The 27,732-nt window shown below is 45.4% G+C and overlaps 1 protein-coding gene across 5 annotated transcripts in view; it reads left to right on the top strand.

Moving 5' to 3' along the window:
* The first annotated feature begins 11,059 nt into the window (after positions 1 to 11,059).
* The window catches only part of LOC144606724 (phosphatase and actin regulator 4-like), a 130,108-nt gene continuing 113,435 nt past the window's right edge, over positions 11,060 to 27,732 (top strand). For all 5 annotated transcript variants that reach the window (XM_078423045.1, XM_078423042.1, XM_078423043.1 and 2 more), the window contains exon 1: positions 11,060 to 11,217. The gene's annotated coding sequence lies outside the window, so the exon portion shown is untranslated. The remainder of the gene's footprint in view (positions 11,218 to 27,732) is intronic.

Genomic DNA, 27,732 nt, shown 5'->3' on the forward strand with positions numbered 1-27,732 from the left:
AGACTTGTATTTAAATAGCAGCTATCCAAACATCTAAAGTGCCTCATAGCCGATGAATTGTCGAAACTGTGGCAAAGTAGAAAGAAACTGTAATGTATGAGTCACATGTGATAGCGGTTGATAATTACATTGCTGCTTTAGGCTACATGACTTTAATGATTGTGGCATGTGACAGCCTCTGGATTGGAACATTGCCCAGTTTGGAACATGCTATTAATGGTGAGAGAACCTTCCTTAACTGGGAAGGAGAATTCACAGTTAAAAATTACATTTTTTAATGTTTCCGTGGCTTGCAATTCCTTGCGTGAAAGGTGTTTGGAAGCAGATTCAGGTGTGACTTTCAAAAGGAAATTGGATAAATACTTGAAAATGAAACTTTTGTCAATGCTTTGGGTAAAGACCAGAGGAGACAGCATAGGAAAGTTTTAGGGAGATATGGGTCAAACACGAACAGGTGGGACTAGTGGAGATGGGGTACCCTGGTCGGCATGGGTAGACAGGACCTTCAGTCAGAGAGTGGTGAAGGTGTGGAATTCTCTGCCTCAGAAGGCAGTAGAGGCCAGTTCGTTGGATGCTTTCAAGAGAGAGCTGGATAGAGCTCTTAAGGATAGCGGAGTGAGGGGGTATGGGGAGAAGGCAGGAACGGGGTACTGATTGAGAGTGATCAGCCACGATCGCATTGAATGGCGGTGCTGGCTCGAAGGGCTGAATGGCCTACTCCTGTACCTATTGTCTATTGTCTATTGTCTATTGCCTTTCTCCATGACTCTATAATTGATGCTACATGGATTTGCCACATATACAGTGCAGTAATTGGCCTCCCTTCCATACCACGTGCTTTTTTAATCCTAATATTACTTGACTGAATATGCCAGTGATTTTCAACTGTTTGAAATCATAAAGCACCTTATTGTGTCAACCCTTCTTTGTGATCATCTAAAGACCTTTAGGAGGTGTGTTGACTGTTGGTATGTCAGCAACAGTCTGTGACTGTTCTGCATGAACAAAAGTAGATGCAATCATGTAATGAATTACTGATTAATTCTCGAAAGCCCTAAGTGCAGGTAATGCTGAGTGTGTCTGTGACATTACTGAAATATTTTGAAGTAACTTGATGTCCTGGCAACGTGAAAAACACAACAAAACCACCCGTGTCGCCTTCACTTGAAACTGATTCAAGAGGGTGGAGAATACGTAAATACATTACCTTAAGGTAACCTGGTCAAGGCTGAATTCTGAGCTAAAATTAGCCTTGCACTTTTTCCTTGTTTATCCTGTGGTTTCTCATTAATAATTGCCAAAACCTATGGGCTTCACCTATAAGCACCACCTTCAACTTGACTTCCCTTCTTCAGCTTTGCTGATCCGTGTTGTGATATTCCATGTAGGAACCTCAATATAATTTACAAATGATAGTGTAGGAAGGAACTGCAGATGCTGGTTCAATGCTGGAGTAACTTAGTGGGACAGGCAGCATCTCTGGATAGAAGGAACGGGTGACGTTTTGGGGTGGAGACCCTTCAGACTTCCCTTTGTCCTGTTTTCACACCTTACACTTCCTTATCTATTTATTTCCCTCTCCCCTGACATCAGTCTGAGGAAGGGCAGGTACATGGATAGGACAGGTTTAGAGGGGTACGGGCCAAACGCAAGCAGGTGGGACCAGTGTAGATGGGGGCATGGTGGTCGGTGTGGGCAGGTGGGATCAGTGTAGATGGGGCATGGTGGTCGGTGTGGGCAGGTGGGACCAGTGTAGATGGGGCATGGTGGTCGGTGTGGGCAGGTGGGGCCAGTGTAGATGGGGCATGGTGGTCGGTGTGGGCCTGTTTCCAAGTGAGGGCTCTTCTCACCATAAGCTGAACAAGATGCTGAGAAGGGGAAGAGATGGTCTTGCATCATGTTCGGCATAGACATTTTGGGCTGAAGCACCTGTTCCTGTGCTGCACGGTTCTATAGAGAGACACAAAAAGCTGGAGTAACTCAACGGGACAGGCAGCATCTCAACAGGCTTTACTGCTCTATGTTCTATAATGACCTTCTATTGAGATTCCCTAGAGCCTATTTAGAAGTTCTTGACATGTGTCTTTCTGCCAAATGACTTTAAAGGCCTGCATGGAGGACAAATGTTAGCTTCGTGCTTGTTTGCAATACGTCATGGACCATAGGGCAAGCCTTGAGAGGGACTGCTGAGTGCCTGTTTGTGCAGTTAAACGTTTCCGTGACTGGTAGACACTGGAGGGATTAGAGAACATAATGGACACAGAGGCACAGTGTGAGTTGATTTGACGCAGTTCAATCGGTTTCACTCAGTTGGAGTTAACTGTTTTCGTGCAGTATTAAAAAGGGAGCATTTTTATTTTAATTGCTTTTGATTGATGACTCAGTCATAGATTGATAATAAATGCTGAGGACCATTTCCAAAATCTGGAATGGAGTACAGACAATGAAGGAGATCTTCCCACCTCAGAAGAAACCATTGCACGCATCCCTGAGCATTGTCCTCCAAGGGACATGAAATTAAAAACTTCAAACAGCTAAATTTCATTGAGGTGGTCAAGGAGAATAACATGAATTGAACAGGAAGAACGACATTCAGTGTTGACATGGTCCGTTGCCACTGGATTATATTGCCAAGTTTTCGCTGAAACCAGGGCTGCTAGGCAGCTTCATATAAGCAGTAGTCCAAGGTCTCAGGTTCCTGTGGCAGTTTGACATCAACTCAGTATCGTGACATCTAATGCTGTTTGGAAATGGTTGGACAGATCAAAGGTTCCCTGCTGTTTGGTTTTAGTATAAAAACTCCAACTATCAGTGCAATAGTTATATATAAAATTTGTGGTGATAAAAATGAGCTAGTCTTCATGATATTACCACAGGAAGGTGAAGAAGGAAATCATAGGAGATTTGGGTAGAGATTATGTAGGGGTGTGGGTACTTCATTAGAATACAGACCTTACGGAAGCAGTAAAGTCCTTATCATGTTATTTGTTTGTCCTTGTATTGACTGAGAAACAGGATGACAGCACTGCATGGCAAGGCCCTGGAGAGTATTGTGGAACAGAAGGCCAAGAGTATAAGTACACAGTTCCCTAAAAGTGGTGACTCAGATAGACAGGGTGGTGAAGAAGAATTTTGGCACAGTGGCACAGCTGGTAGAGCTGCTGCCTCATCGTGACAGAGAACCGACATCGGGTGCTCTCTGTCTGGAGTTTGCATGTTCTCCTTGAGGCTGCATGGGTTTCCTCCAAGTGCTCCCGTTTCCTCCCCACATCCCAGAGATGTGCGGGTTTGTAAGTGAATTGGCCTCTGTATCTTGCCCCCTACTATGTAGGGAGTGGATGAGAAAGTGGGATAACATAGAACGAGTGTGAATGGGTAATCAATCATACCGCCAATTTTGAAGCTGCTAACCCTCTCCACTGTCAACCCACCAAAGAAAACTGATGACACAAGAGACAGCAGATGCTGGAATCTCAAGCCAAAAACAAACTACTGGAGGTGCTGGTTTACCAAAATCGACACAAAATGCTTGGTCAGGCTGCATCTCTATGTTACGGGTCGGGACCCATCTTGAGAGCAAAAACTGCCACCTGGTCTTCCCACCTCTTCTTTCTGAAGTCAATGATTATTTCCTTGGGTTTGCTGACGTTGAGCAAGTGGTTGGTATCGCGGCTCCACTCGACCAGGTGTTCCAGCTCACTCCTGTAGGCTGACTCATCACCATCTGTGATTCGGTTGACTTCATTGGTGTCGACAGTAACATTTGTAGATGACATTGGAACTGCTTAGCCACACAGTCCAGTTTAGTTTAGTTTAGTTTAGAGAGACAGCGCAGAAACAGGCACTTCGCCCACCGCGTCTGCGCCGACCAGCGATCCCCGCATACCGACACTATCTTACACACACTGGGGACAATTTACAATTTCACCAAACCAATTAACCTACAAACCTGTACGTCTTGAAAGGAAGCATGCAGGTACAGCAGGCAGTGAAGAAAGCCAATGGAATGTTGGGTGTTGAGTATAGGAGCAAAGAGGTCCTTCTGCAGTTGTACAGGGCCCTAGTGAAACCGCACCTGGAGTACTGTGTGCAGTTTTGGTCTCCAAATTTGAGGAAGGATATTCTTGCTATTGAGGGCGTGCAGCGTAGGTTTACTAGGTTAATTCCCGGAATGGAGGGACTGTCGTATGTTGAAAGACTGGAGCGACTAGGCTTGTATACACTGGAATTTAGAAAGATGAGAGGAGATCTTATCGAAACGTATAAGATTATTAAGGGATTGGACACGTTAGAGGCAGGAAACATGTTCCCAATATTGGGGGAGTCCAGAACAAGGGGCCACAGTTTAAGAATAAGGGGTAGGCCATTTAGAACTGAGATGAGGATAAACTTTTTCAGTCAGAGAGTTGTGAATCTGTGGAATTCTCTGCCTCAGAAGGCAGTGGAGGCCAATTCTCTGAATGCATTCAAGAGAGAGCTAGATAGAGCTCTTAAGCGTGGCTGCGTTCTGCAGCTGCGGCTCACCGGCAGTCTCTCTGTCTTTTTTGTTTTTGTCTATTGTTATTGTTTAAATGTATGTTTTGATTTATATTTAGCTCTGTATATGTGGGGGGTGGTGGGGGAAACCTTTTTTTCCAATCTCCTCCTCAACGGAGATGTGACCTTTTTCCGTGTCGTATCTCCGTTCGCGCTACGGCCTAACACCGTGGAGTCGGCGGCCTCCAGCTGGGATCAACCTTGAAGACTCCGGTCGCAGGGCCTGGACTTACCATCTCGGAGGCTTCGGCCGTGGGCCCTGCAGACCGCAACATCGGGAGCTCGCAGGTCCCTGGCTGGCGACCGGCTTTCGGGAGCTCCAGCCGTAGCAGCTTCGACCGGCCCGAAGCGCGAGGTTCGATCGACCCGCTCACAGGCCCTTCATCGCCCTGCGTGGCCTGGCCGTGGCACTTTCCATCGCCCGGTGGGGGCTTAGGACCTTCATCGGCCTGCTCGGCTCGGCCCTGGGACCTTCCATCGCTCGGCGGGGGCTTCAAAAGTCGGGAGCCTCGATCGCCTCGTGGCAGCAGTTTGACTGCCTGACCGCGGGAGAAGAATGAGGAGGAGATAAGACTTTTCTTTGCCTTCCATCACAGTGAGGGTGTGCCTGGAGCAATCACTGTGATGGCTGTTTGTGTTAAATTGTGATTGTGTGTCTTGTGTTCTTTATTGTTTACTGCCGGACCCTGACGTGAGAGGACGCTGGCGCTATTTGTTCGCCGTTTCTCCATCAGGACAAATCTTTTGTTCGTTTGTTTGTTTTTATGTCCTGACTGTTTTGTAAAGTGTCTTTGAGTATTTTGAAAAGCGCTATATAAAATAAATGTTTATTATTATTATATTATTATTATTAAGGATAGCGGAGTCAGGGGGTATGGGGAGAAGGCAGGAACGGGGTACTGATTGAGAATGATCAGCCATGATCGCATTGAATGGCGGTGCTGGCTCGAAGGGCCGAATGGCCTCCTCCTGCACCTATTGTCTATTGTCTTTGGAGTGTGGGAGGAAACCGGAGATCCCGAAGAAAACCCACGCAGGCCATGGGGAGAGCGTACAAACTCCATACAGACTGCATCCATAGTCAGGATTGAACCCGGATCTCTGGGGCTGTAAGACAGCAACTCTACTGTTGCGCCACCGTGCTGCCAGTTGTGGATGTAAAGTGAGTAGAGCAGAGGGTTAAGCACACAGCCCTGTGTCGATGGTCAGTGAGGAGGAAGAAGAACAGAGAGAGATAGTGAAGAACAGAGCACCTATTTAAGAAGCAATGGAATAAAATAATGGAAAATGTTGCAGGCTTGAAGATAGAGCAGCAGGGTGGTGCTAAATGGGAAGCACTATCAAGGGCAGCTGAATAGCTTCCTCCAAAGCTATATACATTTCATGGACACCGCACTATAATGGGAGTAACTATCGATTATTTTTGGGGCTGGTTGAGCTAAAGTAAGTTAAGTGGTACTCTCTTTTATGGCATACAAATGATTTTCTGACCGCATTAAAAACATGCAAATATGATATGCAAAATGAACACACTGCTTAAGTACCTCATTAAGTGTAAAACCATGGGCACATCATGACATTAAAAATCCTATTAGATGTGAGTTCTTTTGCGAACACACCTCATTTTTTATAGCGTAGTAACAAGGAACTGCAGATGCCGGTTTGCCAAGGAAAGGCACAAAATGCTGGAGTAACTCAGCGGATCAGGCAGCTTCCCTGGAGAAGATGGATAGGTGACGTTTCCTGTCTGGAACCTTCTTCAGACTCGAGAAGGGTCCCGACCCAAAACATTGCATACCCATGTTCTCCAGAGATGCTGCCTGACCCGCTGAGGTACTCCAGCACTTTGCGCCTTTTCTTTCCATGTTGTTGATGTTTGAAGAGTTCAGCGTTGGTAATGACACTGAATGTGGAAGGAAAGTATACCACTGTGGGCTGCTCAGTGGTTTATCTGGATGGGCAGTAGCCACATGGGTCCCAGCAGTCTGGTTTCAATCCCGGTCTTGAGCACGGTCTGTTTGCATCTTCCTCCACAGACCACGTCGGTTTCCACAAAATGCCCCGGTTTTCTTCCACATCTCGAAAGTGTGCGGGTTAATAGGATAATTGGCTCCTGTAAATTGATTCAAGCATGTGAATGAGTGATAGAATCGGGAGGGGTAGAGAGAATGAAATGGGTCAGGATAGGTTCAGTATCACCAGGGGTGTTTTTGATGGTCGGCATGGACTTGCTGGGCTGAAGGGCCTATTTCATGCTGGGTTTTTCTCTGACATTATGAAGTTGAAGATGGCCATTGTCTGGTACTTAGGTAGCCCAAACGTACTTGCAACCAATTAACCTACAAACCTGTAGGTTAACCTTGCCCGAGTGTTATTCCCGTCTTGTTGGATAAATTGGCATGGACCATTTCAGTACATGGATATAAATATTATGTCATCATCAACCGAGCACATTAACAGCAGATTGACATCCATTGATGAAGGCGATGAAAACCTTTGTTGCTACAACTATAAAAGAGAAGACTGACGAAGAGTACTGACCCAAAATGTGACCTATCCATGTAATCCATCTCCAGTGCTGCTGCCTGAACCACTGAGTTATTCCAGCACTTTGTGTTTTTCTTCATAAACCAGCATCTGCAGTTCCTTGTTGGGACCTGGAGCTCCCAACCGACCAGAAAGCTAGCTCCTGTCACTGAATTTCCCCGAAGATCAGTCCCACTCTTCTATTTCTATTTACTCCACCTCAGCAACATCATCAGAGACCATGGTGCTGGTCTCCACATGTGCATTGTTCACACCTGGAATCCTCAGCAAAATCTCTCTTGATCCCGACATTGTCTCTAAATTGGCACACTATTGGCTTGGCTGTGTATTGGATGATCATAAATTTGGACAAAATCCGTTTCCACTCCCTGGCATCTCTCTGAAGCCAAGTGTCCAGAATCTCAATGTCTGTTTGGCTCTCAATTGTTTTAGACTTCCATCTGATCACCTGCTGACACTGCTGGAACATTGCCTCAGCTTATCTGCTGTTAAAAACACGTTTCCATGCCATTGTTACCAATTACCGACTAATTCTATGAAATGAAAGTTGTCCTCCCTTATTATATTTTCTGAACTATCATTCAAATTTCTTACCATTCTGTGCACCGATTTCCTCCCCTTGGTTGCTGATGTACATAGATCTCTATGTAAGTAATATTGAATATTAGAGCATATCAATATTAAAATTCTCATCATAGTCTTATAAATTCTTTCAGCCTTACCCCATTCAAATTTCTCTAGTCTGGTAGCACAGTGCCAGAGACCTGGGTTCGATCTTGAGTACGGGTGCTGTCTGTGTGGACTTTGTACGTTCTCCCTATGGCTGCGTGGGTTTTCTCTGAGTGCTTCAGTTACCTCCCACACTACAAAGACATACAGTTTTTTTGGTCAATTGGCTTTGGTAAATTCTAAATTGCTCCTAGTATAAAGGGTAGTGCAAGTGTACTGGGTAATCCCTGGTCAGTGCTGACTTGACGGGCTGAAGGGTCTGTTTCCGTGCAGTATCCATAAAGTCTAAAGCTGGTAGAGGTGTTGCCTCTGAATGCCAGAGACAAAGATTCAATCCTGACCTCGGGTGCTAACTGTGTGGTGGACTTTGCATGTTATCCCTGTGACCGTGTATGTTTACTCCGGGTGCTCTGGTTTTCTCCCACATCCCAAAGAGGTGCGGATATGTAAGTTAATTGGCCTCTGTAAAATGGCCCTTAGTGTGTAGGGAGTGGATGTGAAAGTGGCTTAACAGAGAACTAGTGTGAACAGATAATCTGATGGTTTGTGTGGAGTCAGTGGGCTGAAGGACCTGTTTCCATACTGTATCTTTCAATCAATTAATCTTCTCCAGCCCTATAATTACACAGCCACAATCCTCAGCAACGTATCTGTACATCTCCAATTTAAAACACTGGAGATTCCCTAGTTGTTCAGTTACTGTTGATAATACCTTTAGCTGCACTTGCATTTCTTCCCAAATCCATTTGTCTCTCTTTCTCCTTTTTCCTCTCAGGCCGACCTCTTTGGCCAAGCTTTAGATTGTCTAAATTAAATTGTTTTCTAACAGTGTTAATTTTGCTTTGATAACACTTCCCCGACGTGTCTTGGGATGTTGTTGGACCTATAAGGATCATTTGATTAGTGACTCTCACTTAAGAGTGGGTCAGAGAATTTATAATCTGTGGTGAATGACTCACCTTCTGATTTCCACCTCTACACTGCCAGCTAAGTTTCACTTGTTTGCATTAATCAGGTTCGACTACTCCCAAGTAAGTAGAGACTTTAATTGGTCCCTCATTCACCACTCTAAACATTCTCATCTTCCACCCTCCCATGTCGTATTGTGCATAATCTACAAGACACTGATAGTGCTCATTTAAGGCTTCTTTGACAGTATTTCCAAAACTCATGAGCTTTACCACTTTAGAGGATAAGGCCAGATGCATGGGCTCACCACCACCTCTAACCTCTTTTATGCCTCATACAAACTTGACTTGGAAATCTCATGTCAATTCTTCTTTGGCTAGACACAAAATGCTGGAATAACTCAGCGGGGCATGCAGCATTTCTGGATAGAAGGAATGGGTGACCTTTCGGGTCGAGACCCTTCTTCAGAGCTGAAACTTCACCCATTCCTTCTCTCCAGAGATGCTACCTGTCCGCTGAGTTACTCCAGCATTTTATGCCTATCCTTGGTTTAAACCAGCATCTGCAGTTCCATCCTACAACATTTCTTCTTTGGCCCTGGGTTATCTTAACACTGTGAAATGACCACCTTCAAAACAAGGCTATAACCATGCATTAATATCGTCTCTGGGAAAATTTAAGGATGGACATAAATTCTGCACAATAATGCACACATCCAGTGAATGAAAAATATGAACATATCTCTTTGACAGATATAACCTATCTATGTTGGTATGTGTAAAATCTAATTGCACAATAGCGATGAATGACATTTGTCTTGTGGATGACAAGTGCAGGGTCTAATCTAACTCATACTTTAGTGACTGAATCAACAATGATTTGGAGTTCCGCCGCTGTCTGTGTGCAAATGCAAATATTATCTGTACGTTAAAAAAAAGACGTAAAGTGCTGGTGTAACTCAGTGGGTCTGGCAGCATCTCTGAAGAACATGGATAGGTGACGTTTCGGGTTGGGACCCTTCCTTTGACTGAGGAAATCGGGGTAAGGGTCGAGACCCGAAATGTCACCCATCCATGTTCTCCAGAGATGCTGCCAGACCCACTGAGTTACCCCAGCACTTTGTGGGCTTTTCTTAGTTAAACATCATGGTTGTGGTTCTGGATGGTTGGCTGTTCAGAGGGCAACTCTTGATCCACTGTGAGGAAGTGGTTGAGGAAGTCTTTCATGATGACTTTCCCTGTGGCAGACAGTGTGGTTACTGCAATCCAATCTGATTATTTTCTTGAAGATGACCAATGATTACTGTATCTCTCTGAACCGCTTGCCACGTGTTCTGCTTTCCAAATGTGAATGATGAGGTTGTTGGTTCTTGACTGAACCTCCTCGCCACTGAGATTTAGAAACTCAGCAGAGGTACCATCTGCTCCCCAGGGTTTGACTTTCACACTGAGACACCATCATCCAAATTTGGTAAGGGAAGAGATTACCTGACAGTTAGAAGAAAAGATTCAAGGATATTCCTGAGGTTTGCGGTAGAGTTGCTGCCTTACAGCGCCAGAGACTCGGGTTCGATCCTGACTACCGGTGCTTTCTGTACAGTTTGTTTGTTCTCCCTGTGACAGCGTGGGTTTTCCCCGGATGCTCAGGTTTTCTCCAACACTCCAAAGACGTGTAGGTTAATTGGCTTCTGTAAATTGTCCATAGACTGTAGGATAGAACTAGTGTACGGGATCACTGGTCGGCAGGCACCCAGTAGGCTGAAGGGCCTGTTTCCAGGCTGTATCTCTAAACTAAACTAAACTACACCCAACAAATCAAGTAACATCTGTGGAAGGAATGGATAGATGACATTTCAGATCGTGACCCTTCTTCAGACCAACCTTGGGAGTATCTTCACCAGAAACACTGCAATGGTTCGACTAGGTGGCTCACCAACACCTTCACAAAGTTAATTAGGAATGGTTCATAAAATACTGGCATTGCCAGTAAACACAAGATACTGCCAGTGATTAACAAAAAAAAATCAATTTTAGGTAAGTTGATGACATTTCAAAAATATGTTGGTTTGAAAACCTCTCTTGAAAGTACGAAGATGCAATATGAAAATCCACTGCAGTTGCAAGTTTTGATAGCGACCCTCCCGTAACCACTTTCTTGTCAGAATAATTTCTGTGAAACAAAAGATTGACGTTCAGGCCCATTCACTCCTTCCTTCACCGACTCCCGTGCGCCCAGGCACAACTTCCGCATGGGCGGAGGGATACAGAGGCGGGAGGGAAGGGCGAGGCGCGGGGCATGCCGGGGGCTGTAGTCCCAGCTGCTCCCCACGCTTTGCGCAGGTGCTGAGATCGCGGACTACAGTCCCCGTGGGGCGGGCGGGCGGACGGGTTTCCGCTCTGTCTGCCGGTGGAGGTGAGGCGGCGCGCGCTGTGCTTCAGCGCGACGGACGGATAGACGGACGGCAGCGAACTTCCCCACCGCGACGCCCACAGACAGGTAGCCGGGGCTTGGACGAAGTGGGGGTCGCCGGGGCTGCTGGTGGGGGGACGGGGGACGGGGACGGGGGGAGGGAGAGGGAGAGGGAGGGGGAGAGGTCCCTCTGGCTGGTGGGGAGAGTTCACTGCTGGCACCGAACGACAGGGAGTGGAGACAAGGTGGACTGCGGCGAAAGGGAGCGGGAACAGCGGACCGGGAGGGCTGGCGGGGAGAGGAGTGGGGGGTCAGGGAGAGGAGTGGGGGTCAGGGGTAGGAGCGGGGGTCAAGGAGAGGAGCGGGGGTCAGGGAGAGGAGCGGGGGTCAGGGAGAGGAGCGGGGGTCAGGGAGAGGAGCGGAGGTCAGGGGATAGAGGAGCGGGGGTCAGGGAGAGGAGCGGGGGTCAGGGAGAGGAGCGGGGGTCAGGGAGAGGAGTGGGGATCAGGGGATAGAGGTGGGGATCAAGGAGAGGAGTGGGGATCAGGGGTAGGAGTGGGGATCAAGGAGAGGAGTGGGGGTCAGGGGTAGGAGTGGGGATCAAGGAGAGGAGTGGGGGTCAGGGGTAGGAGTGGGGATCAAGGAGAGGAGTGGGGGTCAGGGGTAGGAGTGGGGATCAAGGAGAGGAGTGGGGGTCAGGGGTAGGAGTGGGGGTCAGGGGTAGGAGTGGGGATCAAGGAGAGGAGTGGGGGTCAGGGGTAGGAGTGGGGATCAAGGAGAGGAGTGGGGGTCAGGGGTAGGAGTGGGGATCAAGGAGAGGAGTGGGGGTCAGGGGTAGGAGTGGGGGTCAGGGGTAGGAGTGGGGATCAAGGAGAGGAGCGGGGATCAGGGAGAGGAGCGGGGGTCAGGGAGAGGAGCGGGGGTCAGGGGATAGAGGAGCGGGGGTCAGGGAGAGGAGCGGGGGTCAGGGAGAGGAGCGGGGGTCAGGGGTAGGAGTGGGGATCAGGGGTAGGAGTGGGGATCAGGGAGAGGAGTGGGGATCAGGGGTAGGAGTGGGGATCAAGGAGAGGAGTGGGGGTCAGGGGTAGGAGTGGGGATCAAGGAGAGGAGTGGGGGTCAGGGGTAGGAGTGGGGATCAAGGAGAGGAGTGGGGGTCAGGGGTAGGAGTGGGGGTCAGGGGTAGGAGTGGGGATCAAGGAGAGGAGCGGGGATCAGGGAGAGGAGCGGGGGTCAGGGAGAGGAGCGGGGGTCAGGGGTAGGAGTGGGGATCAAGGAGAGGAGTGGGGGTCAGGGGTAGGAGTGGGGATCAAGGAGAGGAGTGGGGGTCAGGGGTAGGAGTGGGGATCAAGGAGAGGAGTGGGGGTCAGGGGTAGGAGTGGGGATCAAGGAGAGGAGTGGGGGTCAGGGGTAGGAGTGGGGATCAAGGAGAGGAGTGGGGGTCAGGGGTAGGAGTGGGGATCAAGGAGAGGAGTGGGGGTCAGGGGTAGGAGTGGGGGTCAGGGGTAGGAGTGGGGATCAGGGGTAGGAGTGGGGATCAAGGAGAGGAGCGGGGATCAGGGAGAGGAGCGGGGGTCAGGGAGAGGAGCGGGGGTCAGGGAGAGGAGCGGGGGTCAGGGAGAGGAGCGGGGGTCAGGGAGAGGAGCGGGGGTCAGGGAGAGGAGCGGGGGTCAGGGAGAGGAGCGGGGGTCAGGGAGAGGAGCGGGGGTCAGGGAGAGGAGTGGGGATCAGGGGATAGAGGTGGGGATCAAGGAGAGGAGTGGGGATCAGGGGTAGGAGTGGGGATCAGGGGATAGAGGTGGGGATCAAGGAGAGGAGTGGGGATCAGGGGTAGGAGTGGGGATCAAGGAGAGGAGTGGGGGTCAGGGGTAGGAGTGGGGATCAAGGAGAGGAGTGGGGATCAGGGGTAGGAGTGGGGATCAAGGAGAGGAGTGGGGGTCAGGGGTAGGAGTGGGGATCAGGGAGAGGAGTGGGGATCAGGGAGAGCCGGGATAGTGGAGGGGAGTGGAGGGAATGGGGGGGGGGGGGTGGCTATCTGGGAGCGGTGGGGTGAGGATCAGGGTGGAGAGGTGTGGGGATCAGGGAGGAGAGGGGAGGGGTGGGGGATTGGGGATGGGGATCAGTGAGACGAGTGAAACACATCATCAACGTTTCTGATTAGAACAAACAATATAGATGCAGTTGAGAGGTGCTTGGACAAGAGTATGAAAGAGAGGGGAACAGAGAGTGATGTTGAGATTTTAAAGTGAGGAAAGATGGTAGTTGCCTTGAGTGGAGCATTACTGCCATCACGGACTGATTGATTATCCCTTTTCCATGCATGTTCAACATCTATTCTCTGATTCTCCGGGACTGTTGTGGCGATTATTATTCTGTCTTCATCAGTCTGAAGCAGGCTCCAAACCTAAAATGTCGTCCCTCACAGATGCCTGGCCTGCTGAGTTCCTCCAGCACTCTTGTGTTTTTGCTCAAGATTCCAGAATCTGCAGTTTCTTGTATCTCCATTGTGTTGCTTTTAAGAACAGTATTAAAACAAAAGCAAAGCGGTGAAATATCAGGCCAGCCGTTGACGTCCTGATCTCCAACCACCAGATTACTTATTGTATGTTAACTAGTGTTCAATTATCCTGTTTGATAACTGATAGCTTGTTATAGGATTGTGGTGGTGGTGTGAAGGGACGAATTTGCTTCTGAATTGTTACTCAACCTGGTTTTAAAGTGCGATGTCTTGCTATGAAAAGTAATGTTTTTAAGTGGGTCACGGAGAATTCTTATTTTGATCACTAAATGACAACTGTTCTACTCGGTGTATTGGAAGGAACTGCAGATACTGGTTTACACCAAAGATAGACACAAAATGCTGGAGAAACTCAGCAGGACAGGCAGCATCTCTGGATAGAAGGAATGGCTGCCTGTCCCTCTGAGTTACTCCAGCATTTTATTCTACTCAGTGGTTTGCTTTGGAGCTTGCACTGATAATGACAGAAACTGGCATGGGAGATGAGCAGTTTTCATTTACGGGGAGGATTCGTGTTCAGGGTTGCTCAGAGCCAGCCTCGGGTGTATTGGGCTTTAGAGGGACATCGGAGGTCCCAGAATCTTATCAGCTAGAGATGGAATCTCTGGGTTTATCTGCGAAAGGGAAGATAACCAGATCTGAGCACAATGGCTTAATTTGCAACAGAGTTTAGTACTGAGGACTATCAGCAATTAAGATATCCAGCGCAATTGAGTGGAGAAATTAGCTAGGGAAGGTAGAGAAGGTTTGATATGGAGTATGAGTTGTGAAGGCAAATGGTATACTGGAGAGTCTTTTCTGGACCAGGCAGGTTGAGAACTGATGATATGTTGCATACTTCAGTTTTATGTTATTGTGGCTTCTGTAAGTACGTAATTTCCCTTTTTTTAATCCGAAGACCATCCTAAAAAAATTCTGCCAAGTACCATCTAACAGATCAAACCTGATTGAGTTGCGGAAGGGAAAGCGTTAAATTTGCTCGAATTCAGTGGAGCACAATTTTAGTAAAGCCCAAGATTTTAATCGAGGTCATTTTTCTGTGTGCAACGATTGAAAAGTATCAACAGCTTGCCCGGCTTGCATCAGTAGATTGCGGCTGAAAGTGTACCACACTTCGTCTGGTCGGGCTTGACTAAGAATCCAATTACAAAATGTTCCTATTCCATCTTTAATTCTTTAGGAACGTTTCTCCTTGGATTGCACATACTTGGGCGATAAAAATCCAGCCAGTGCCTCAAAGGAATGATCTGTTTATGATTCAAATTGCAGTTAGCAGTAGCAGTATCTGATTCACAACAAGACAAAATGGGAAATCATTCAAAGTATTGCCAAAGTTAAGCAGAAGTGAGTTGAGATATCTTTTATGCACAGAATTGTTCTAATCTGAGATGCACCGCATGTGATGGTAGATTTAGTAGCATCTTGTAAAAGGTTATTAGGTGCTTTTAAGGGAAATTGATAGTTATGGGGAAAGAGCTGCATAATGTGACTCATTTTATTGTCTATTTAAAGAGATAAGATGATAATGATGGGTCAAAAGAGCTGTCATGCAGTAAGAAAGTGATTTTTTGCGACAGCATTGTTGAGTTCCGTGCTTTGGCAATATCAGAATGGGTTTCATGTCTGATCTGGCTACAGTAACATAGGAAATGAATTTGACTTGTTTGCAGAGGTATGTTGGTGGGATCAGTGGACCCTTGAAGACGAGCCAATCTTGTGCTGTGTTTGCTGATGACATCAAGGCACTAATTGTTTGCTATTCAAGTGTCAGTGTAAAACTGAATTATCAGCATTAATTGTCAAGATAGTAAACCAAACAGTGCTGCATTTAACACAAGTGCTGGACAAACCAAGCGAGTCAGGCAGCATCTGTGGAGGTAATGGACAGGTGATGATTTGGAGCGGGACCCTTCAGTCTTCCATACCCAAAACGTCACCTGCCCATCCCCTCCACATATGCTGCCTTACCTGTGGGTTCCTCCATGGTCCTACTGTATTTGGCTCAAGATTCCGGCATCTGGATTTTCTTCTGTCTCTATTGTGCTGCATTTAAGACCAGCATTAAGTAATAAAAAATATACTTGAGGTCAAGTGTCATCAGGGGATGATGTCCTCACCTTCAACCAGCAGATTGCTTATTGTATATTAACGAGCATGCTCCTGTTTTCACTGTCACTGTTATAGCGCTGTGACGTGGTTTCCTCCTACATTCCAAAGACGTGCGGGTTTGTAGGTTAATTGGCTTCTATAAATTATTCCTGGTGTGTAGGAAAAAGCTAGCGTACAGGCGATCGCTGGTTGGCGCGGACTGGATGGGCTGAAGAGTCTGTTTCCATGCTGTATCTCTAAACTAAACCAAACGTATCCAGTCTGGCCAAAGAGTAAATTCAGTTGGTTGACTTCACTGCTCTCAGTTCAAGGGGATTGAGGGATATATGGCCTTGCAGTGTTCAAACATCTGAACACACGCTTAAAAATGAACATTAACACTAATTCTGAATCTTTCCACTCTTGAATTTATTTAACATGCACTTCCCAGTGAAACGTTCAGAGAGTTATCAGCATCAGCTAATTATTCCTCTTCCAAGGTGAATGCCACAGGATCAATAAATTCTGCCTTGGGCTTTAGACTAAAACTGGGACCATCATGACGGATAGCACGTGGTTCAGTCACACATCAATTAATGGATAACAGCTTGGCTTGCCAGTGTTTTCATTTGTATATGCACCAGTGTTTTCATTTATATATGCACCAGTGTTTTCATTTATATATGCACCAGTGTTTTCATTTATATATGCACCAGTGTTTTCATTTATATATGCACCAGTGTTTTCATTTATATATGCACCTGTTTTTTCATTTATATATACACCAGTGTTTTCATTTATATATGTACCAGTGGTTTTAGAGCAGGAAAGCACTGGAGGGCTTTTCCTAGAAGCACAGTCACACAATATTTGACGCCAAGGCACACAAGGATTTATTGGGACAAGTAGCTACATTTTTATGGCACAGGTGAAAGTGATAATGAGTTGGAGTTCTGAAGATGCTGAAGAGAACAAGACGAGGAAAATAGGAAATTGAGAATCGCTGGACTCTAAACCTGTGTAGATTGATGAGTAGAAGTGACTGGTGAACAAAATAGGTGTCAGTTAAAATTTGGGCAGCAAAACTTTGAATGGATGGGAAGGAACTGCAGATACTGGTTTACACTGAAGATAGACAAAAAAACGTCTGAAGAAGGGTCTCAACTTGAAACGTCACCCATTCCTTCTCTCCAACGATGCACCCTGTGCCACTGAGTTTCTCCAGCTTTCTGTGTCTAACTTTGAATGGACTTGGATTTGGGTGATAAGGATGTGGTGAGTAGAGCTCGTAGGCTGCTATTCTACAGAGATCCAGTTTATCGCCTGCTTTATCAGCCCGTTGATGACCACTTTTTGGGAGCAGCTGATCTAATTACGCTTGTCACCTTAGGATGTGATAATTGCTGAGGCAGCTGGTGAGAATTGAAAGCTCTTTTCACTTTTAAAATTGTAGCATTTTGGATCTGTCCTACTTTCTGCCGTCATGTGCTACCTTCTTTAGTGTTCTGGTATGCACAGGTGATCCCTTGTGTAATATCACACTATTGCATGGTTCCATGTACACTTTCCCAGGTCTCTGTAATGTCAGTTTCCTTTACATTATGTTGGCACTACGGGTGTTTTCAATAAGTAGAATCACGTATCTGACCATAAATTTGTGACGTTTCGGGGCGAGACTCTCAACCCGAAACATCACCTATTCCTTTTTTCCAGAGATGCTGCCTGACCAGCTGAGTTACGCCAGCTTTCTGTGTCCATCTTTGGTTTAAACCAGCATCTGCAGTTCCTTCTTGCACATTTGTGAACAATTTTCAAGACCAGGGTTCGGATCTGGCTCGGCTATGATACTGCACACAGTCGTAGACCTTATGCAGCATAAAAATAGGCTATTCAGCCCATCTATACCGACCACGTTAGCATATTGGACTAGTCTCATTTGCCTGCATTTGGCATTTTGCCATCTAAATGGCGGCATGGTGGCGCAGCGGTAGAGTTGCTGCTTTACAGCGAATGCAGCGCCGGACACTCAGGTTCGATCCTGACTACGGGTGCTGCACTGTAAGGAGTTTGTACGTTCTCCCCATGACCTGCGTGGGTTTTCTCCGAGATCTTCGGTTTCCTCCCACACTCCAAAGACGTGCAGGTATGTAGGTTAATTGGCTGGGTAAAATGTAAAAATTGTCCCTAGTGGGTGTAGGATAGTGTTAATGTACGGGGATCGTTGGACGGCACGGACTTGGTGGGCCGAAAAGGCCTGTTTCCGGCTGTATATATATGATATGATATGATATGATAAATCCTTTCCATCCATGTATCTGGCCAATGACTTTTAAAAGTAGTAATTATATCTGCTTTTGAATTATATAGCCATTTAAAATTGTCTATTCAGAAGGCTTGTTCTTAAATGTTCATTGAGAGGGATAAAGCAGTGCTGAGAACAGTATTCTTGTGTGCTCAATGATTGTAGGGTTTATGAGTGTGTGCTGGAGGTATTGTGACTTCCAAGGTTTTTGTGTGGAGGATGAAAGAAGGCCAAGCAGTTTGGTCTCATGTGTGAGCTCTTTCCATTCGTAGTACAGAGCTGTGACAATGTTTTCTGGGTCAAGAAGTTTCAGATGCGAACTTGGCAAGTGAAAAACTCTGTCCTCCATCTCGCTGTGATGTTTATAGTTCCCAGATTAATCACAAAGCAAGCAGGACTTCACTGCAATGTGCCCTTCACCTAAAAATGATCCACCTTTGAGTTTTAGAGTATCTCATAGGAGGTAACATCTTTGAGTGATACGGGGGAAAAAAATGATTCTTTTTTTTTCCCAACCTTGGAGAGATCTGTTACTGTGGCTTCTTGAAGCTTGTGATTCCCACATTTGAGTACCCCGGCAGCACCTCGTGTGTTAATTAACATGAAGCCGATTCAAGCTGGTAAGAGATCGTAGGTAGACACAAAATGCTGGAGTAACTCTGCGGGTCAGGCAGCATCTCTGGAGAGAAGGAATGGGTGACGTTTCGGCTCAAGACACTTCTTCAGACAGAGGGATCGTAATGTACAAGGATGAGGAGTCTGGGTAACGTCGAGAAAGTAGCAATTCTATAATCGGTCTCCTTTGAGTAAGCAGGATTCAATCAAGATTTAATACTCTTTTAAAAAGAGTATTAAAACTTTCTAATAAATGTTTAGAGGGGTTTTGATCAGTATAGTGAAGCAGGAAATAGTGCAAAGATAAGTGATAAGGTAACTAGCCAATGGTCCAGAGTAAAATTGAAACTGTAAGAAATGTATTCTTGCATAGTAATGATCTCTAGTGCACAACCTAGAGAAGAAAATTAAATTAGAATGTTTTGTATGGAATGAGATGAATGCAAAAGCAATAAATCTGTTCGGCTCTGGGGAAAGAGTGTCAGAGTTGGACTAAATCGATAGATCTTTCAGAACTATGAGACTGCCTCCTCTGCTGTATAATTCTATGCTTCAGTTAGCCTGCACCATGATAAGGAGGTAGTAGGAGTGGAATTCTGTACTTGGCTGCATTGTGTCATTTTTCTGCAGGAATCGATGGATAAAGACGAGGTGTTGATTCACCCTCTCTGGTTCCTTGCACCTAAGTTTGATCCCTGTCGCCGCCTTTACTGGCGGACACCTTGCATACCTGAGGAATGCAAGTCAACATGACAAACTTCCACACTCGACACTGGAGATTCCTAGTTGATCTGTTGTTTTAATTTGGTCACATCCTTGCTTCTGAAAAACTTTACAATAGACAATAGACAATAGGTGCAGGAGTAGGCCATTCAGCCCTTCGAGCCAGCACCGCCATTCAATGCGATCATGGCTGATCACTATCAATCAGTACCCCGTTCCTGCCTTCTCCCCATACCCCCTCACTCCGCTATCCTTAAGAGCTCTATCCAGCTCTCTCTTGAAAGCATCCAACGAACTGGCCTCCACTGCCTTCTGAGGCAGAGAATTCCACACCTTCACCACCCTCTGACTGAAAAAGTTCTTCCTCATCTCCGTTCTAAATGGCCTACCCCTTATTCTCAAACTGTGGCCCCTTGTTCTGGACTCCCCCAACATTGGGAACATGTTATCTGCCTCTAATGTGTCCAATCCCCTAATTATCTTATATGTTTCAATAAGATCCCCCCTCATCCTTCTAAATTCCAGTGTATACAAGCCCAATCGCTCCAGCCTTTCAACATACGACAGTCCCGCCATTCCGGGAATTAATCTAGTGAACCTACGCTGCACGCCCTCCATAGCAAGAATATCCTTCCTCAAATTTGGAGACCAAAACTGCACACAGTACTCCAGGTGCGGTCTCACCAGGGCCCGGTACAACTGTAGAAGGACCTCTTTGCTCCTATACTCAACTCCTCTTGTTACGAAGGCCAACATTCCATTGGCTTTCTTCACTGCCTGCTGAACCTGCATGCTTCCTTTCATTGACTGATGCACTAGGACACCCAGATCTCGTTGAACTCCCCCTCCTCCTAACTTGACACCATTCAGATAATAATCTGCCTTTCTATTCTTACTTCCAAAGTGAATAACCTCACACTTATCTACATTAAACTGCATCTGCCATGTATCCGCCCACTCACACAACCTGTCCAGGTCACCCTGCAGCCTTATTGCATCTTCCTCACAATTCACACTACCCCCCAACTTAGTATCATCTGCAAATTTGCTAATGGTACTTTTAATCCCTTCGTCTAAGTCATTAATGTATATCGTAAATAGCTGGGGTCCCAGCACCGAACCTTGCGGTACCCCACTGGTCACTGCCTGCCATTCCGAAAGGGACCCATTTATCCCCACTCTTTGCTTTCTGTCTGTTAACCAATTTTCTATCCATGTCAGTACCCTACCCCCAATACCATGTGCCCTAATTTTGCCCACTAATCTCCTATGTGGGACCTTGTCGAAGGCTTTCTGAAAGTCGAGGTACACCACATCCACTGACTCTCCCTTGTCAATTTTCCTAGTTACATCCTCAAAAAATTCCAGTAGATTTGTCAAGCATGATTTCCCCTTCGTAAATCCATGCTGACTCGGAACGATCCCGTTACTGCTATCCAAATGCTCAGCAATTTCGTCTTTTATAATTGACTCCAGCATTTTCCCCACCACTGATGTCAGACTAACTGGTCTATAATTACCCGTTTTCTCTCTCCCTCCTTTCTTAAAAAGTGGGATAACATTTGCTATTCTCCAATCCACAGGAACTGATCCTGAATCTATAGAACATTGAAAAATGATCTCCAATGCTTCCACTATTTCTAGAGCCACCTCCTTAAGTACTCTGGGATGCAGACCATCAGGCCCTGGGGATTTATCAGCCTTCAGTCCCATCAGTCTACCCAAAACCATTTCCTGCCTAATGTGGATTTCCTTCAGTTCCTCCATCACCCTAGGTTCTCCAGCCCCTAGAACATTTGGGAGATTGTGTGTATCTTCCTCAGTGAAGACAGATCCAAAGTAACGGTTTAACTCGTCTGCCATTTCTTTGTTCCCCATAATAAATTCCCCTGCTTCTGTCTTCAAGGGACCCACATTTGCCTTGACTATTTTTTTCCTCTTCACGTACCTAAAAAAACTTTTGCTATCCTCCTTTATATTATTGGCTAGTTTACCCTCGTACCTCATCTTTTCTCCTCGTATTGCCTTTTTAGTTAACTTTTGTTGCTCTTTAAAAGAGTCCCAATCCTCTGTCTTCCCACTCTTCTTTGCTATGTTATACTTCCTCTCCTTAATTTTTATGCTGTCCCTGACTTCCCTCGTCAGCCACAGGTGTCTCTTACTCCCCTTAGAGTCTTTCCACCTCTTTGGAATAAATTGATCCTGCAACCTCTGCATTATTCCCAGGAATACCTGCCATTGCTGTTCTACCGTCTTCCCTGCTAGGGCCTCCTTCCAATCAATTTTGGCCAGCTCCCGCCTCATGCCTCTGTAATCCCCTTTGCTATACTGTAATACCGACACTTCCGATTTTCCCTTCTGCCTTTCCATTTGCAGAGTAAAACTTATCATGTTGTGATCACTGCCTCCTAATGGCTCTTTTACCTCTAGTCCCCTTATCAGATCAGGATCATTACACAACACTAAATCCAGAATTGCCTTCTCCCTGGTAGGCTCCAGTACAAGCTGTTCTAAGAATCCATCTCGAAGGCACTCTACAAACTCTCTTTCCTGGGGTCCATTTCCAACCTGATTTTCCCAGTCTACCTGCATGTTGAAATCTCCCATAACCACCGTAGCATTACATTTTTGACACGCCAATTTTATCTCCTGATTTAACTTGCACCCTAAGTCGAGGCTACTGTTTGGGGGCCTATAGATAACTCCCATTAGGGTCTTTTTACCCTTACAATTTCTCATTTCTATCCATACTGATTCAACATCTCCTGATTCTATGTCACCCCTTGCAAGGGAATGAATATCATTCCTTACCATCAGAGCAACCCCACCCCCTCTGCCCACCTGTCTGTCTTTTCTATACGTTGTGTACCCCTGAATATTCAGTTCCCAGCCCTGGTCCTCTTGTAGCCATGTCTCAGTGATCCCTACAACATCATACTTGCCCATGACTAACTGAGCCTCAAGCTCATCCACTTTATTTTTTATACTACGCGCATTTAAGTACAACACTTTAACTTCTGTATTTACCTCCCCTCTCACATCGTTCACAATTGGCCCTGCCCTTAATTTCTTTTCCGCTCTAGAACTTCTGTTCCCATTCTTCCGAGAGTCTTTTGCAATATCTCCTGTATTCCCTTTTACCTCATCTTCATATTCACAATTTGTTAACCCCTCCCCCCCACTACTTAGTTTAAAGCCACAGGTGTCACACTAGCAAACCTGCCTGCCAGAATGTTTGTCCCCCTGCTGTTAAGATGCAACCCGTCCCTTTTGTACAAGTCACCCCTAGCCCAGAAGAGATCCCAGTGGTCCAGAAATCTAAATCCCTGCTCTCTGCACCAGTCCCTCAGCCATAAATTCATACCCTCTATCTCTCTGTTCCTGGCCTCACCAGCACGAGGTACCGGTAGCAGTCCAGAGATAACTACCTTCGACGTCCTACTTCTCAGCGTTTTTCCCAACTCTCTAAACTCCCGCTGTAGCACCTCCTTCCTCTTCCGCCCGACGTCATTCGTGCCCACGTGCACAACGACTTCAGGTTGATCGCCTTCCCTCGCTAGGATTTTCTGAAGCCGGTCTGTGATGTGTTGAACCCTGGCACCAGGGAGGCAACAGACCATCCTCAAGTCCCTCCTGCTGCCACAGAATCTTCTGTCCGTCCCTCGGACTATGGAGTCACCGACCACTACGGCTCTTCCAGACTTCGGTCTCCCCTGTCGTGTATCCTTGCCAACAGGTCCGCCACTCGGACTGCTTCTGAAAAACTTTAGCTGAACTAATTGTGAGGATTTTTAACTGATGGACAAAAGCTGGGCACTGTTGCACACAGCCTACACTTCCACATTTATGGTGCTCCATCAACTACTTCCACTTCAGTTGTGGTTGGATTGACCTACAGTTATGACAAATGGCTCTTAGCAACACTTTCGATTAGAATTTGACCAAGTCGTCCTTCCCTTTCACCATGGCTGAAATGACAAATGGAAACTAATGGGTTGTGGGAGCCGTGAGTGCTTTTGTTGTAATGTTTGGAGCCACATAACCTTTAACTAACATATTACTTAATATGGGTCTGGCACTGCTACTGTGCAATGTGACAGTCAGCTGGACATTGTCGCACCACCTGTTCTTTGTGGAAAAGTTCTTTCAGGTCATCACCTTTGACCACAAATCCATAGGGCAGTGGTCAGCACAGAATATCCTGCAGGTCAAGAGCTCGATAGATCCTGTGGCATGGTTCCTTGAGCAGACTGTCCAGTTTGTCTGACTTAATGCCTCATCGCCAAAACTTGCCAGCAAGCACCAATACCTCAGTTGGCTGGCAGTGAGAGGGGCCCTCCCGATCAGATCCTTCCTTTACTGTCGGAATCTTACTACCAATGCCTTCAGCATGGCTGCTATGGAGTGGAGATGGTTGCCCGCCTCTTCGCAGGGTGTGGATTTGTAACGAGTGTCTGGAGAATGATGCAAGGTTCCTTGTCACTGTTCATCCTGAACAGTTCCATAACAAAAGACTGATTTACGGGCTGTTCCCAGGGACATTCGGAGATATAACATCAAGTGGTGCTGGAAGGTCATCAACTCAGTGAAAGACCACTTTCTGCAGCCCGAAACGTTTGGACTCCCAGCACAACGTGATGTCCATCAGGGAATGTTGCTGACTGCCCCATTCCAGACTGTGGGAATATGTGCTGAGGGACTCGTTGAAGCTTGGTGGAGTCAACGGCAATTCTCTGTGGGATGACCACAGTCTGGGTACATTGAGGGCTAGAGTCTGGTGGGGCCACCTTCAACCTTCAAAAGGGATATCACTCCAGGGGCCCACATGAATGACAGGGGTTTGTTGAAAGATAGGTGCGAACATTACTGAGTATGACACTATTGAATGCATAGACACTGAGAATGTCTGAAGAGTTTTTGTTTTGTATATATTCTTTATTCTGTGTAAAGTTAATTTTGGGGGGAGAAAAGTACTTTATCACTTTGTTAGAGTGCGTAAGGTTGCTTTCCATCAAATTAGCTGTTTTTAAAGACATGAATGGACCAACCTACGCTCATTGCCTGGCTGTGAAGCACTGTGCTCCTCAAAGCCATGGGGACAGTTATCTTTTGTGGGGTTGAGAGTCGGGAAAGTGGCTATTTTTTGCACTGATTCTTCGTTGCTGGATAACTCCTACATTATATTATAATGATCCGTTGAGTGAAATTTGAAGATTGTGTAAATGAATTGTAACTAAAGCTGCAAAGTGCTGGAGTGACTCGGGGGTGTCAGTTCATAAGTTCTGGGAGCAGAATTAGGCCAGTTGGCCCATCAAGTCTACTCCGCCATTCAATCAGGGCTGATCTATCTTTCCCTATCAGCCCCATTCTCCTGCCTTCGCCCCATAACTCCTGACACCCGTACTAATCAAGAATCTCTCAATCTCCGCCTTAAAAATACCCATTGACTTGGCCACCACGGCCATCTGTGTTGTGGCATTGAATTCCACAGATTCACCACCCTCTGACTCCTGATTGAAACGGTCACCTATCGTATCTAAACTAAACTATCCATATCTTCCAGAGATGCTGCCTGATCTGCTGAATTATTCCAGAACTTTGTCTTTTTTGGTAAAGCAGCATCTACAGTTCAGTTTATGTCTCCAGCCTCTCTAATCATGACCTTTTTGTCAGTTGATTTAACGCAAATCCTGAAAAACCAATGTTAAATTGTAAATGGCTTATGAGAAAATGTGAGATGTCCGCCCTAATTTCTTCCTGTCTCAGCAGACGGTAAAATAAGCACATTAGACCATTCTATACAGACTTACACTTACAGATTTATTTAGAAAATTATAGATAACTCTAGGATGTTAGACAAGGTACCATTAACCACAAAAGTGAAATGCCACATTAATTGGATGGACTTTAAATCGTGAGTTTGGCATTTTAGCAATTCTTCAACATGTTCATGCAGTAATGTATATTACATGTCTCAGGGTTTCTATCTCTTTGTTTGAGTGTTAATGCGAATACAGTGAGTCCCAAATCCTTGGAGGTTTAAACAGTTCCTTCACAAATGCTGTGCAACCAATATGTGTTTTTTGAATGGCTTGATATTGTTGGCACCTTTCATATTTTCCATATTTGGGCTCTTTTTCTGATTCTTACTGGAAAGTATTGCTGAGTTGTGTGTTTTAACATTTCAAATTATCTGCATGAGATCATAGATTTCTTATAAGAACGTGATATTGATTAGCTTACAAACAGATTAATTCTATTTTCTCTCTAATTTAAAACTGGCACTTCAAAATTAATCAAATAAGAAAGATGGGGTTCTATTGTGAAAAGATCTACACAGAGTTGCCTAATTTTTGAGAAAACAGGCGCTGAGGGCATTTTGCTTATTCCTATTTCAGTTTTCAAATGAATGACGCTGGCAAATCTGGATTTTCAGTGTCCATCCTGGGTTAACTTGTGGAGAAAATTGTAGACTGTTTAGTGAACTTTTGCCTTTTTCAGTGGTGTGTCATCAAGGTGATGTGTTTCGAAATCTTGGACATTGACCCAGTGATAATGCTGGGTAAACAAATGTTAAAGTCAGGGTGGAATAGGACTTGGATGCAGATTGTGGAGTGATGATGTTCTAAATTTGTGTCTCTTTACCTTGGATTCGTTTTTTTTTAAAAGGTAAAGCTGAATGTTATGAATATTAGATGACAAGATGCCAAATTTCCATTTGTCATTCATTTGCAGTTCCATATTCCCTATGCACACTTTACCTACATGGGAAACCATAATTTAACTTTGTGGGAACTTGATTTCACTTTAACAGGTTAAGTATGTCAAATGTGAAGAGTGTGAAGATTGTGTGAATAAGAAAGATGAATGCATAATTAATACATTGAAAAGACGTTTAAAATATAACTTCAAATGTTGCCCAAGTTTGTGGTATGAATGATGTTTATGATGGCCCGGGAGTTAAATGTATACGGGAAATTATAGTCTAATTATCAATTTGATTGTGACCAAAACAGATCATGGTAAACCATTGGTTTTGCTAGTAACTTGTTGAAACCAGGGGACTGTGAAACAAATTGTCTGGTGATTATCTAATCGCTGTTTGTGGGACTTGCTATGTGCAAATTGACTTGTGGCTCTTGCAATGCTGCTGCACATCAAGCCTGCTTTATTGGCTTTGTGTTGCTTTGGGAACTTGAAAATTATGTTAGTCATTGCAAAGACTAGACAAAGGACAGGTCGGGAAAATGGAAAAAAAATTACAGTGGCACAATAATAGATGTATGCTAGGGTTTCCAAAAGAATAATAGAGGACTCTAACTATCCGTCGAGTGTTTGATGTTGAAAACGGCCCGGAGCGGAAAGCTGTTCTATTCCCTACTGCAAACATTCCTCACGTTGACAAGAATGAAAATAATCCATATCTCTGCTCAATTTTTTTTGTATGGGAAGTTATGGCTCGTCTCAGTATCCTTGAACTAGGAATTAGCTATTTGTTTTCCTGCTAAATATTTCCCTTGATACTATGATGTGTGTTATGCAACTTATAAAGTTTGTGCACATGTGCATGGTACAATAATTTAGGACAAATTCTGCCAGCGGTTGCAAAAACTGAAGCTAGCATTCTTGCATTTTATTACACTCATTTGTTATTCTGATTTATAGTCTATTATTTATAGTCTAATTATAGTCTAGTTATTCTGAATGCATTATGTGCATGGGACCTGCTTATATTATCCCAACATTGTTTCCTCTAATTATAACTATATCGGGTTAAAGAAGAAAATTGGCCAAGAGGTACCCAAGTAGCAAGTCCAAAACACTTTGAAACTTGAAAACTGATGTTTACTTTTTACTGAAGTGGCTACAATTGGTTTTTGCGTCTTGGAGTACAAAGAAAATAAAGTAAATTAACTCTCAGATGAGGTTGGCACCGACTAATTTGGCATTGTGGTTGGAAGGGTCAGTATTTTCATGTACTTCAGGACTGGCAACTACAATCTAGATGCAACTTTGTTTAGTTTAATTTATTGTTACGTGTACCGAGGAACAGTGAAAAGCTTGTGTTGCATGCTAACCTAAGTTTGTTCATTTAGGTCTATCTTGTTTGAAGAAATGTAACTTTCAAAGTGGCATCCTTCAGGTGAGCAGTTAAAATAAGGCTCTAGTTACCAGCTCTGTTGGCTGGAGGAGATACCATGGGATTATTTGGGGAAATGTAAATCAATTTTCCTGACGTCTTGGAAAATTTCCCCTTTTTAACCACCAAATAACAATGTTTAGAGTCATATCGAGTGATACAGTATGGAAACAGGCCCTTCGGCCCAACTCACCCACTCCCTTTGCTTGACTCTCATGG

Source organism: Rhinoraja longicauda, chromosome 27 (assembly GCF_053455715.1).
Source record: "Rhinoraja longicauda isolate Sanriku21f chromosome 27, sRhiLon1.1, whole genome shotgun sequence".
NCBI lineage: Eukaryota > Metazoa > Chordata > Chondrichthyes > Rajiformes > Arhynchobatidae > Rhinoraja > Rhinoraja longicauda.